At 43.1% G+C, this 13,533-nt stretch overlaps 1 long non-coding RNA gene across 5 annotated transcripts in view; it reads right to left on the bottom strand.

The window, feature by feature from the left end:
• The window catches only part of LOC114020914, a 45,172-nt gene that overhangs the window by 17,791 nt on the left and 13,848 nt on the right, over nucleotides 1–13,533 (bottom strand). For 2 of the 5 annotated variants that reach the window (XR_006289326.1, XR_006289325.1), the window contains exons 2-4: nucleotides 3,607–3,719; nucleotides 2,950–3,057; nucleotides 1,668–1,767 (exon numbers count right to left, since the gene is read on the bottom strand). This is a non-coding gene — a long non-coding RNA (uncharacterized LOC114020914). The other 3 variants (XR_006289330.1, XR_006289324.1, XR_006289327.1) reach the window with 3 other exon arrangements.

Raw genomic sequence — 13,533 nt, 5'->3', positions numbered from 1 at the left:
GTAAGTTTGTAGGAATACAAATAGAACCTGGGGCTGAAATCAGACCCTCAACATAATTCAAAGCTCCACGGCATTTAGAAAGCACCACAATCCAAAACAAATGGTAATGACTAGGTCATGGAGGACAAGGATCTCACTATTAAACTCAGAAATCTGGAATTGCCTGTTAATTATTTATTTAGTGTATTGCAGTAGTGCCTAACAGCCCCAGTGTGCTAGGTGCTATATGAATTCCAAGTGAAAAGACTTTCCCTGCTCCAAAGAGTTTACAATTAGAGCTGGTCACCAAATTCCAACTAAAAATGTTTGGTCAGAATTTTTCTGAAACTGAAACATTTTGTTCAGATTTTTTTTATTTCACTTAAGCTCCAACAGAAATCCTACTTGCCATTAGTTCTGATGAAATACTGCTGTCCTAGCAGCTCACCATTGCAGCTCCTTGACAGCCCACTAGGACGCTATGGGGAATCTGGGCTTTGAGGGTTTGTGGCTCCAGGGCAACCCACCCGGCAAACTGCCTCAGAGTTGGTGAGCCCAGAGCTTCCAGGGTCCGCTACTCCGCTGCAGCCCCACTTTGCAGACAGCCCTGGAGCCAGGGTTCCATTCCCTTTCCCTCAGAATTTCAATATTTGGGGCTTCATTCTGAATGGGAATTAAAACATTTTTGAAATATTGAAATCCTCCACAGAACAGAATTACCTTTCTCCACCCAACTCTATTTATATGAGCAACAACAGGTAGATCCAGACAGACAGTCATGGGAAGCACAAGGTAACAAGAGTTGATTGCAGTTAGTCCTGGAGGACAGAAGTAGTCAAAGTTTTACTCTATGGCCTCAAAATATACAGAGGGCCTCTGTAACATCCACTTGAGGAGAGGATTATGAGAACAACATAGGGGAGTTTGGCAACATCTCTTCTGGACTCTGCTCTGATCGGAGAGATTACTAAAACTATTATTGACTTGAGTGGTGCAGGATTGCCCTGCTCAGAAGCAAGGAAAAGGAAACTTTCTTAATGATAAATGACTATAATTTATGCTTTATAATATGTGACAATGTAATGCCTGGTGCCGAGGTGGGACAGGGGGCAGTCCTGAGAGGTAATCAGGTGTGCATGGGTGGCCTGGTAGCCAGGAGGTCAACTGGTTCAGAGACAGTCAAGGGCAACAGTTGGAATTCTTGCAGGGTTAGTAGCTGAAAGGTCCAGTCCAAGAGGCTGGGTCAGTGGGTTAGGAAGCAAGGTCAGGTGAGGCAGCAAGGCAGGGTCAGGCAAGATAGCAAGGCAAGGTGGTCTAGGCAGTGACCAGCAAGCACCGACAGCTCAGACAGCTTCCTGTTGGGGCCTTTAATATATAGTCCCTGTATGCAAAGAGAGCGCTGCCTGTCCATCCAATCAGGGGCCTGCAGTGTGGTTGCTGTAGGTCTGTAGACCTTTAGCACTAAGACTGTCGGTTGGGGCAACGGTTCAGTGCACTGTTATGGTGCAGCAGCTAAGGATGCTGCCTTTAGGCCTGGATTCAATACCACCATCCTGAGAGACGTATCGCAGCTCAGAGAGCGTTAACCAGAAGCTCTGAAATACAGACGAGTTCTCCTTGGATGTGAGAGTTCGGAACAGAAAAGTTAGAGCAAGTTAGAAAAATAAAACATGCAAAACTAAGTTTACCTGGCCAATATTTTTGTAGTTTCTTCATTCATTATCAAATGAGCTTCTATTTGTTAAAGGTCTTTCTTCGTCCCTTATTACTATTGCCTTCTGCTTCATCCTGCCATAAAAATCATAACCCCACTGTGAGCATAAAGGGGGGAAAAAATGGTTGTGATTGACATATCTGCTATTATTTCTTCTCTGCAACTTTGACTAGGATGGAAAAAAGGTGAGGAATGATTAAGTTGCATGTTGCAGGAGAGGAGAGGGAAAAAAAAAAAAAAGATAACCGCATGTCTAGAGAACAACCTCTCAACAGACTTAAGTCTCTAATTCTGGAAGTTCTCTAGTTTTAGGGCCTGTCCCTCAGCAGGTATAAGTTGGCATCACTCTCGTGAACCCCATGGAGTCATATACTGAGTTACGCCAGCTGAAGATCTGGCCCCTAATGTACAAACACAGCCCATATAACATGAAAAAAGGAAGCTGATGGCTCTATGGAATCACCTATTTAGGTGGTACAAACCCTCAGCATGCAACAACATTCTGGGCAAGTCAGCACCACTGAAATTGCTGTTCAACTGCCCAAGTGGCTGATTTCATCTTCCTTCAGTGCATTCCTTTGCCATGACACTGCACAAGTCCAGGAGGTGCAGTTACATGAGGTAATCAGCTCCCGGGGTGTTACAGGCACCTGACTGTGCTTCACAGCATGTAAGTTGCTAGGTGAGCGTTTATCTCCTGATAACCACACCATAAGTCACACGTTGTATTAACAAATTGCCAACCATTCCTAACTTCCTACATGTTGCCTTAAGAAGCACAGACAGTGAGCCAGATCCTCCACTGATGTAAATCAGTGAGGTGCCACTGAAGTCAGTGGTGCTATGCAAATTTACTCCAGTTGAGAATCTGACCCAGATTCAAAATTCTTTTGATGTTAACGCAATAATATTAAGAGCAGAGACCTACTGGCCTGCTACCATTAGTATTTAAATTTAGAGCCGTAATTGGGTTTCTCTAACAGTCAGACAGGAAGAGCAGAGCTGCTGCTTCCTAAGTGTTCAGTGTACAAGATTAGTAGTAAGGTCTCTGTTGGGGCTGTTAGGCACAGCCCTGAGTAAGCTGCATGCACACACCTTAGGAGGACCAGCCAGGGCCTAGGTCTCATTTCCTCTTTGTTCCCATGAATGTGGTTTATGTTTCCAAGGGTGCTAGAAGGGAGCAATCTGACACCTCCTAGTACAGGGACTGCAGTTGTTCCTGGCCCATGTATGGGAGTGTAATAGGGGGCACTCACCTCTTGAGCACCTCCAAGCAGCTGGGTGTGATACTACAGTCATTTTCCCCATCACTGGAGCCCACTGCAGGCTGTCAGCGGACCTTGGTGGTCTTCTGTGACTTGGTCCTTTGGCAAAATCCAAATGAACCCCTTCTGGGTTAGTAAATAGTCTAATAAACGAACAATCCCATTGCCCTCACTAGGGTCTTCAGCCCAAGTCTGGGCCCTTTAATTCAGCCCTTTATTTAGGGTCTCAAATAAGCCTGGTCTCTTTGAGGTTTTTGCCACTGTGGCCAGGAGGGAAACCCAGGCCCACCCACTACTCCAGGTTTCAACCTAGGGACCCTATAAACAGCAGCTACATCCTGCCCAAATTAAGTTCATTGCTGCTTCTTCCCTGGGCCTCTTCCTATCTGGCCTCTTTTAGCCACACCCCTACTTCAGGGATAAAAAGGTCTTAGATCCTATCTCTCCCTGCAAATCCAGATTAAACAAATGCAGCCAGAAACAAACTCCGGTTATCCCTCAGGCACCTTTGGCCAAAGCAGAGCACCCTTCCTAGCTCCTCTGATCCCAGCCAGAAAGTGAGCGGCTAATGTGCCGACTTCTCTGAGCCTGCTTGGTTTTGATTGGCAGCTTCCATAAGACCTCTCTAGGCAGGTCTGGAGGACCTACCTTCATGGCTTCTTTTCTGAAGCAAGGCCCAGGGCCTTCTTTAGGGAGCCACAAACTCCAGGTACATCCTGCCACAGGGAGACAGAGCTGGTTGGAAACAGTGGGATTTTCCCCTGTAGAAAATGTCAATGAAAATGAAAAAAAAAAAAGTATGTACTTTCATCAAAATTTAAGGCAGAAAATTTAGATTTTTCATCAAAAATCTGAAAACCAAATTCTGTCAAATTTTTGGCCAAATATTCAGGTATCTGGTTTACTGATAAAAAAAATCAAGTTTTAGAGAAAAGCAGACACTAAAGGGAATTTTACTACTGTCAAAAACCTAATTTTCTGTCAAAAAAAGTTTCAAAAGAAAGTTTTGATGTGCCCCACAGGAGGCACAAAGGGAAAGGAAAGTTCCTTGTATCATCACTTCCTCTCATACACACATAAGAACCAGACACAGACACAGTCTGGCCATAAATTTAGAACCAGGCCCAAATCAAAACTCTGGAAAAATTTGGATCCAGATCTAACTCTGAACTTTGCAGTTGTTCCCTGTCTCTGCAGTGTGTTGAACCAAAACTCTTTATCTGAGCCCTCCCAAAAGTTTCTCAAAGTTTGGATCAGCCTTGGCCCGCCCATCTCATCTCTAATTAAAATGTTGTTTTCCCTACAGCAAATGGCAAGAGAAAATGCTTCTCATTTTCTCTTGAAAATATTAAAAGCCAGCTGGTTGATCAACAGATTCCAACTGGCAGTGTTTGTGCTGAGTCATTTAGATGACCTGGAAAAAAGGAAGAAGTGAGAATTTGCTTCTCTTAGGAATACAAAATCTCCCTGATCCAGAGGCTTGTCACAGCACTGAATATGTTGAGCCCAATCTGTCACTATTTGCTCACTTAATATGCTGCAGTCTTTTCAAAAGTGAGAGCCCAAATGAGAATCTGGGGTCTCAATACCCCTGAACTTAGAGGGCATTTGAAATTGAAACCTAGATTTGGATCAGAATTTTGTAAATGGATCTTTGCTTCATGAGGCCAGATTCTGGTCACTTTACTCCTGTTGAGTAGTAGTTTACTCCATAAGTAGTTTCACTGATTTCAGTGGGACTACTCTCAGAGTAAGTGTTCCTGAATCTACCTCATAGTGAGCAGAAACAAAACCTCAGTATGAACACCCTATATACCAGGAGTGGGGAGCCACTGATACGGATCCAATATCCCACATTCAAACAACCCTGAACTCCAAAGGAGAAGGAACACAGTGAGGAGATGCAACGTCTAGCAGCTAGAAAGTGGGTAAAGACTAGCTGGATGGAAGAGGTCTTTCTTGCTTGGCATCGAGACGAGGCATCACTCAGCACAAAGTGATATTGTTTGGTCAGAGGGGTGAGAGTGCCAATCTCGAAAGCTGGAAAAATATGCCCCTCTGGCTGACACCTTGAGAACTAGAACTTACGCGGTTCAAACTCATGTGCTGCTCATCAAAGCCCTGGGCACATGGGACCCCAGTAACGAGCAAATGTTGAGAGAATGTGGAATCGGTCAACACTATGCTCAGCTGATCTGGCAGCTCATGGTGTTGGACGCCATCAGGTGGTCAAGGGACATCCATCTAGAACACATCACCAGACACTGGCAATACCAGGAGAGATGAGCTAGAGTGCTGATAAGAAGCAAAGTCAGGAAAGTAATTGAAATACTTCCCTGATGGATTGTATTTTCTAAGGGACGAATTACTCTGCCCCTCAGTATTTGAGGGATTAATCTTCACTCATTGCAATATTTGCTTTCAACAACTGTGTAACTTTTCATGAGTGATGTACCCAAATATTTGGATGCTAACATCTAAAATTGTATTGTTAAATTTATTCACCTAAATTTGAGTTATTACAGATTATGTACTATATGTATTTTATGATGTTTAAACCAACCTTTGTACTTTTGGATAATCTAACCACTATACCCAGATTTTAAAATGTTATTAAAGCTAGTGTCTGTACATCTGAAATGTGGCATTTCTGCCAACAGACATGGGCAGTGGGTATCATAGGCTGGGGGAGGCTCAGCCTCCCCAAACAGCCAGATGTGGCCCTGCCCATGCTCCACCACCAGGCCCCCTCTGCAGCTTCCTTGGTGTGGCAGCCCCGGCGCCCACCCTCTCAGTGCTCAGGGGCTGGGGCCACACCACCCGTGCTCCTGGCACTCTGAGGCACAAGCTTGGGGCAGGGGCTCACAGCTCTGTATGGGGGGGAAGGGGGGACTCTGAGCTCTGGTGGAAGGAGGCAGAAGGGGCAGCACTGTGGGTTTGCCTCCCCCAGCTGGCAGTTCACGTGCCGTCCATGCCAATAGATTTGGGCAAATAAACAACAATTCCTTCTGCTCCTGTATCCCCAATCATCTTATCTCAGAGGGGTTTGTCATGCTAGGTTGGAAACTGGTAATCTGTTCTTTTGGTTCACAGTGTACATAATTCAAATAATTAACAGTGGCCTAAAGCCTGATGTCCTTACTCAAGCAAAACTCAGTTTGTAGCAGCTTTTCCTGAGTAAAGACTAAATAAAAGCTGAGTAAAAACATCAGAATTTCACCCCATAATAACTAACTGAGACTTGGTATAAAATAAGAAAGTGTTCAAGTTAATGGGAAATGATTTAAAAAACAAAACAAAAAAAATGAAGTATATCAAGTTCACTTACAAACATACTTTAAGTATAAACATCTTCATAAACTAAACTAGCTCTTGTCATCTCAGCCCAATGGACAGATCACCACTTCATCTCTTCAATAACTTTACACTGTTTTCTCCAAGCTAGTAATGCATTAGATTGAGAGATGACCACGTGCTTGCATTGCTGTATTTCAGTGGGCATCCTAAACTCAGAAATGAAATAAAGATCACCACAGTGTTTATTTTCGTCTCACTGTGGGAACTTATCTCCCTGAAATCCTCCATTATTGCTCTGCATGACAGGACATGACAGCACAAGTAACTTTTACAACAATGCAATTATTTTACCAAAACCCCATTAAACTGTCATGTAACTATTCTATGTTTACAAAATAAAGATTAATTAGTTACAAATCACAATGCCTGTACAAGATACTGGCTATTAAATCATTGGGAGGAGAGGGGGAACTATTCTCAGAATTATGTAGTTTTCAAAAGAGTTTTGTTGCAAAGAATTAACTTTCAAACTAAACTTTATTAAATTTAGTGCTTGAATACTTTTCCCTTTGGAAAAGACCCATTCTTCATGAAAGCTAGAAGACGCCTTTCATGGGATTCATTCCCAAATCAAATTCAGTGGAGTAGCTGGGATAGTGTGTTCAGACGCATATGTCCAATTAAATGCGAACATGCTCTTATACAAAAACTCCAATTCAATTACCTCCCAAGTACAGAGCTTGCAGAGAGGCAGATGTGATCTTTATTCCAGCAGGTTTGCTGAGCAAACATGAGAGAAAGAATGTAGGAGAAGTGTATGTAAAAGCAAATACTTCATACCTTATAAAATCCCCATTGGCTGATTACAAAAATCTCTTGGAAATGCCAATTAGTCAGGCTTCTCTTTGTCCTTTTTAATTTTTCTACCATGTTAAACCAGTATCTCAGACAAATTAATGGCTCTCCAAACTCTAGGTCAAATACAGAGGCAAGAGGAGGTAGGATGAAAGGCTGTGTTTAATTTTGCACCATGATCTAACTGTGGACTAGCAGAGAGGGAGAGAGGGAAATAATTTAGCTTGATTAAATACGTTACAGTGCTTTGAAAGGAAAATTGGCTTTCAATCACAGAAACATCAAGGCATCCTCTAACCAAAAACCATTACCACTGCTGGTTGCAAACTCATGACAAATTTGTTCTAGAGGCATTACATTTTTAATTCCTTATTCACTAGAAGTCTTATCACCTCTTAGATAACAGCCCACAAAATGCTGAAATACTTCAAGGCTGAATTACTAACCAACTACTCCCCATATACCATAAATAGGATCTGTGCAAAACAAGGTTCTCCTGTCCAGAAGTTTCTGCTTGTTTGAACCTTTTCCAGCAGGTGCAGGATATCTGACCTTGGAAAGTGGTGAGGGTGGGAAGCCTGCTTGAATGCTGTGTATCGTTTTGAGCTCATTTATGCAACAAAAGATGTGTTGGAGCAACTGCAGAAAACAAAATGTTGCTGCACAAAGGCCTCAATAAAGCGAAAACGTTCTGGTTGGCCAGACTAAAATAAAAGGCCATCATTTTCACAAGAGGACATGGAAGGACAGATTCTCAGCCGGTGTTAATGGGTGTAGCTCCACTGATTTCAGTGACACTCTCCTGATTTATGCCAGAATCTGGCCCATCACTTAAATATTTTTTTAAAAAAAAAGAAAAAAGAAAAAAAAAGCCTCTTCCCCTTTTCAAACGTACAATGTAGTGGGGAGAGAAAAATACCATTTGATACCACAGCAGACTGGCATCTTTTTTTTTTTAAATGCGAAAAGTAAATCACACTCAAAACTCTCCTCCCCCTCCCTCAGGCCTCATCATATTCTTGATAAATACACTGATCAGCCCTAACTTGTAAAAAACACCCTCAGGAAGGTATGCTCGTGTGGTCATGTTTTGATAGCTACACTTTAAAAGGAAGTGTAAACATGTGGAATCACGTAGTGCTTACAAGAGAGATTAGATTAGATTGAACTATTTCCTAGTAATATCCTGGATGTACCAAAGGGATGTATGAGTAAAGTTTTAGAGGAACTATAAAGAAACAGGAGGTAAGCATATACAAATCAATTGTTATATTAACACCCTGCATCTATATAACCCTCCTGTTGTCCAAGGATCTCAAAGCACTTTGCAAGCATTAATGGCAGAGATCATGGACCACCTATGCAGAGCCATAAGGAGAAGAAAGACACCCCCTACATCCCATAGGAGCTTCCTCATATTGTCCCTCTGTGCCTGCAGTGGACACTGTACTCAAAGTACATCCCCTGCAACACAGGTGGGTGGAACTGGGCAGAGAGGGGGTAGGGCTGGGTGAAACCTTTGGCTTCACCTCATGGCGCACCCGCCAGCAAAGCTGACCCAGTGCAGGGTGGCGATCAGCTACTGGTCAGGGCTAGTAGCACGGGAGCAAGATGGGAGCAGAGAAGGAACGGTGTATCTCTGAACAATTCCTTCCCTGGGTTCCCGATTCCCAGTCCTGTGCCATCCCAGCGCAATCACTGTTTAGATGGCTTTCAAACAGCCAAACACACATTTCATCATTGCCCATGATTAGCAACAGACGCATTAGTACAGCAATAATGTTTTATAGGTGTCCTTTCCAAACAAAAGCCATCTACAGAACATAAGGGATTAAACCTCCCAAAAGTCTGTGTGTGATAAGTATTATGACCTCCTATTTGACAGGTAAAGAAAAGAAGACAGAGATGACGACTCACCTAGAAGTGGCTATTCTGCTTTGCACCAGTGGGGTGATACAGAAATAAAGCATGGTTGGCGTCATTCTGCTCCGAGTCTCTTCCTTGCTGCAGTTCCCACTAGCAGGGTCAGGATTTTTCCCTGAGACATCTTTCTATTCTTAGATTCTAGAAATCACGTTTCCTGGACTATTTATGGTATAATAATCTCTGTTCCTTCCCTGAACCTCCCCTACATAGCATACCAATACTGAATGGGACTACGCAACTAGCCTGGAAAGGAATCTAAATCCACAGAAACCTACCATGTTCTTTTGCCACCATCCAACCTTAATTTTTGCTGGATATTCTGTAGTTTTACCACATCTGCCCCTGCAAACTATTACTCACATACTTAACTTTCCTCTCCCGAGTACAGTCAAACATATGTGTAAGTGTTCAAATGCCCATGACCTACCTTCCTATGCATTTGTCATCACTGAGTACCTTGAAATGTATTTTTTTTCCCAATAAAGTACTTTGCAAAATGGAGATACAGCCATTTCTAGCAATTCTGAGCAAATGATTATAAACTGCACAAAATCAAGTGCCTATAAATGAGTAGGCATTTATATTTTTATATCTATGCCTACACATTACAATGCGCATACAAGTCAAAGTTATTTACACATGGGTCTGACTGGCAATTTTCAACACTCAGGGCCCTATGTCACCGATTTATACCTAATGCAGTCCCACTATGTCTAACGTTGGACTTTGTTTGGATGTATACTAGCATTTTGTGTGCAGGTAATATCTAAATAGGCACCAATGTTTGCACTGCAGTACTCCAGCTATCGCACAATGCTCCTTAAAATGTCTTCATTCCTGATTTTCTCAGACTGATTAATATTCAGGATCTAATGAAAGAACAACAGTTGCTTCTCTTCTAATTTTATTGACTAACAGGCCTCCAAGCCACATGGCAGAATGAAAATGATACTAGTATCATTCCCGTTCGCTTTTCAGTGCCTACAGATTTTTACTGATGCTCTATTTTACAATGCTCCAATCCTACAAACTGCTTAATGAGGGCAGAGCCCAACACTCCCACTCACTGAAACTCATGGGGCTCCACACAGGTGCGAGGGTCTGTCTGGCCAGAGAAGTTTGCTGGATCAGAACTGTAGTCTATATATTACTGGTGGTCTGAGACTTCTGAAATTCTGATGCTCTGCTCCTTTGTATTTCAACTTCTACTAGTTGTGACAGTGCGTGACTCATCTTAGCTCATGTTTAAGATGTCATTTCCCGTCATTCACCGAGTATGCAACCACAAGAAGGAGCAAGAACCCACCTATTTCTGATCTCACATTTGTGTTTATTTTGAAACAATCAGTCATGGTGACATCTGTTTGGACACGATCCCGATTTTTAATACATAAAGTTTGGTTAAATATGTTCTGTATAAATCCATGCTTTACTGTACCACTACAAAGGCCAGTATAGGCTGATGAATGCATTTTGCAAAAACAACAACATTTTAGGATAAGCCCACCTTGGAACTCCAGTAATTTGCCAGTAAATGTAGTTTGTGAATGGCCTTCATACTAGATGGCTGAGAGATCAACTTTATCTCTGGGCTTGAAGTCAGCCAGTGGGCAGGATTCCAAGTGAAAAAATCCCAAACCTCTTCCTCCATATCTGTACTGTTTCTTAACAAGGATTGCATTCTTTGATGAAAACGTTTTTGCGGGAGTATTGTGGTCATTGAGTTATTCCTTTTCTGGACTCCTGGTAATTCTTCTGCATCCTTGCTACAATGTTGATTCATATTTTAAGGCCAGAAGAGACCATTCTGATCACCTAATCTGGCCTTCTGTACAACACAGGCCACAGAATTTCACCCACTGCATCAACCCCAAAAAAACTGGTGGTTGAGCTACAGCATCTCTTTTAGAAAGACTTCCCATCTTGACTTCGTCTCCAAGTGATGGGAAATTTACCACATCCTTGGTAATCTGTTCCAATGGCTAATTACCCTCACAGGTAAAAATTTAGGCGTGATTTCCAGTTTGATTTTTTCTGACTTCAGCTCTGGGATTTTCTTACGCCTTGGTTGCTAGACTAAAAACCCCTCTAGTACCAAGTGGATTCACCTCATGTGTTTATTTCTAAACTGAACAAGTGGCCTCTCAACCTTCTCGCTGATAAGCTAAATAGACTAAGCTCCTTACATCTCTCTTTGTAAGGTGTGCTTTTCAGACCAAAAAAAAAAAAAAAAAAAAAAACTCACTCACATAACTCTTCTCCAAAGCCTATCCAGTTTTTCAGCATCCTTTGGAAAGGGTGGACACCAGAACTGGACACAGAATTCCAGCAGTTATCACTGGTTAGAGTAGCACCTCTCCACTGCTGCTCAACATTTCAGTATTTATACATCCAAGGATTATGTTGGCCCTTTTAGCCACAGTATCATGCTGGGAACTCATGTTCCTTTAGTTATCTACCATGACCTCTAAATCCTTTTCAGAGTTGCAGTTCTCTAGAATGCTGTCCTTCATCCTTTACGTTTGGCCTATGCTCTTTATTCCTAGCTATAAGATCTTCCATTTGATTGTATTAAGATACATGTTGTTTGACTGTGCCCTGCTTACTGATCAATCCAAATAACTCCATATCAGGGACCTCTCCTTCTTATTTACCACCCCACCGATTGTTGCGTCATCTGGAAACTTTATTAGCAGCAACTTTATATTTTCTTCCATATAAATCAAAGTTAATAGCTACTATATTCTTTACCTTTATTGCTTTCCTTATCTCTTCGAGTACTTCTTGATGCAAAATACATCCTGTTCAAGGAGCATTCATATAGCCCGTATTAATCAGCTATGCAAGCTGCCACTGCCATAGTGACATGAGTATTTTAAGCCTATTTTAGAGGACATAGACACAGATTTGCTGAAAGAATAGCACTTAAAGTGTTCCATAAATTATTGGCTATGTCTAGTCCTGGAAATTTTCCTTTCATCTCTTGAAATACTATACTTGCTATGTTATCAAATAAAGGAAAGACTTATTTTGAGTTACTAGCGCTATAGCTTTAAGATCTCATTGCAAGTCTCTTCCCATTTCATCCACATGCAATAGTTAGTATTGTACTGAGTAGTAATTTGTCCTTGATTTGCTGCTGAACAATCCTTGCCAGCTATTTTACCCTCTTAGCCACCATTTCCCCGAGCAGTCCTCACTCTTCCGAATGTCTTTCCATTAGATGAGCCTGTTGAGTAAAATGGTAGTGTGACTATTGAGAGTAGCGATGGACAAATCTCAAAATGTGTGGACAAGTTTAATTGGCTTCGGACAGGCCACCAACATTTGGGATACTTATCAAAAGCATCCCAACCGCTTGAGTCTGCAAAACTGGGAGATGTGCTCAGAGCTTTTGATGGACTGTATAAGCTCCACACTTGAGAGCCAAGGGTTAATGAGCAACTCTGCACACCTGCTGGGCATGCTCACAATGGAGGCAAGGCTCAAAAGGGTGTGGCACAGGTCAGTCAGTGTGGACAAAGTGAGGGAGCAGTCCTATGCTGTTACCTTGTGCAGAGAGGCCATCGGAGCTCTGCACTTACTGGACCAGACCTCGCTGCCAAGCCGCCCAAGGTCCCCATGGAGATGAGGAATGGTGGGCCACAACTGATGGAGAAGAGCCTCTGGATCACTTCAGTCCATAAGCAGACTTTGCTGTGGCTTTTAAGGGGCAGAGGCGGTGATAGAATGTGACCCAAAGAGCAGACTTGGGGTGCATCTGCCCCAGGCGGTACATCTGACCTACCAAACACAGGGCCCTGGGTTGGACCCTGGTGGAGCAGGGAGGGCCTGAGTTCTCCTACTGCCAGCCCCATTGCATGACACTACTGGGCTCAGATGCCAAACCCCCATGACAGAGTCCCCTTCAGGACCCTGTCATGCCATCTGTAATGCTAGAATCATGGTGTGCTAGGGGCAGGCCTGGTGCAGCAAGGCAGGTACTTCACAGGAGTCCAAGTGTGACCAGAGAAAAACCCTGTCTTGGGTTTCAGCTTCTTAGTGACAACACAAGCACAAAGGACTCTGCATCTGCTACACACACCTTGTGTTACAAATACAAACCATCCACTCATACCAGACAGTATAGATGGAGGCTTCTTGAGGCAGAAGAGCAGCTGTATGTCCTGGCCTTTCTACAGCAACCTATCCTGTCTCTCCTCCCACCACTAGCACAGCCCAACTGCTATTTAAGGCTTGGAAGCTAACTAGGCTCAACTGCATCTGCTCACCTCAAGTCAGAGAAGTTCTCCCAGCTGGGACACTGAAAACCCATACTGGGATTTCCTCTCTCCCTCCCCAGAGCACATGCCCATCTCCAGCTCAGTGGGGCCTCCCCCTCTGGGGTACAGTATGATAGGGGGCATACCAGCCGCAGGGTACCCTCTAAGGGTCACCCAAGCACACATACTGTCCATCACACACAGGTTGGGACCTTACCAGGGCTTTGATATCAGC

This window comes from Chelonia mydas, chromosome 1 (assembly GCF_015237465.2).
Source record: "Chelonia mydas isolate rCheMyd1 chromosome 1, rCheMyd1.pri.v2, whole genome shotgun sequence".
NCBI lineage: Eukaryota > Metazoa > Chordata > Testudines > Cheloniidae > Chelonia > Chelonia mydas.
The sequence above is the reverse complement of the archived record's forward strand: the minus strand, read 5'-3'. Positions and strand labels throughout refer to the sequence as shown.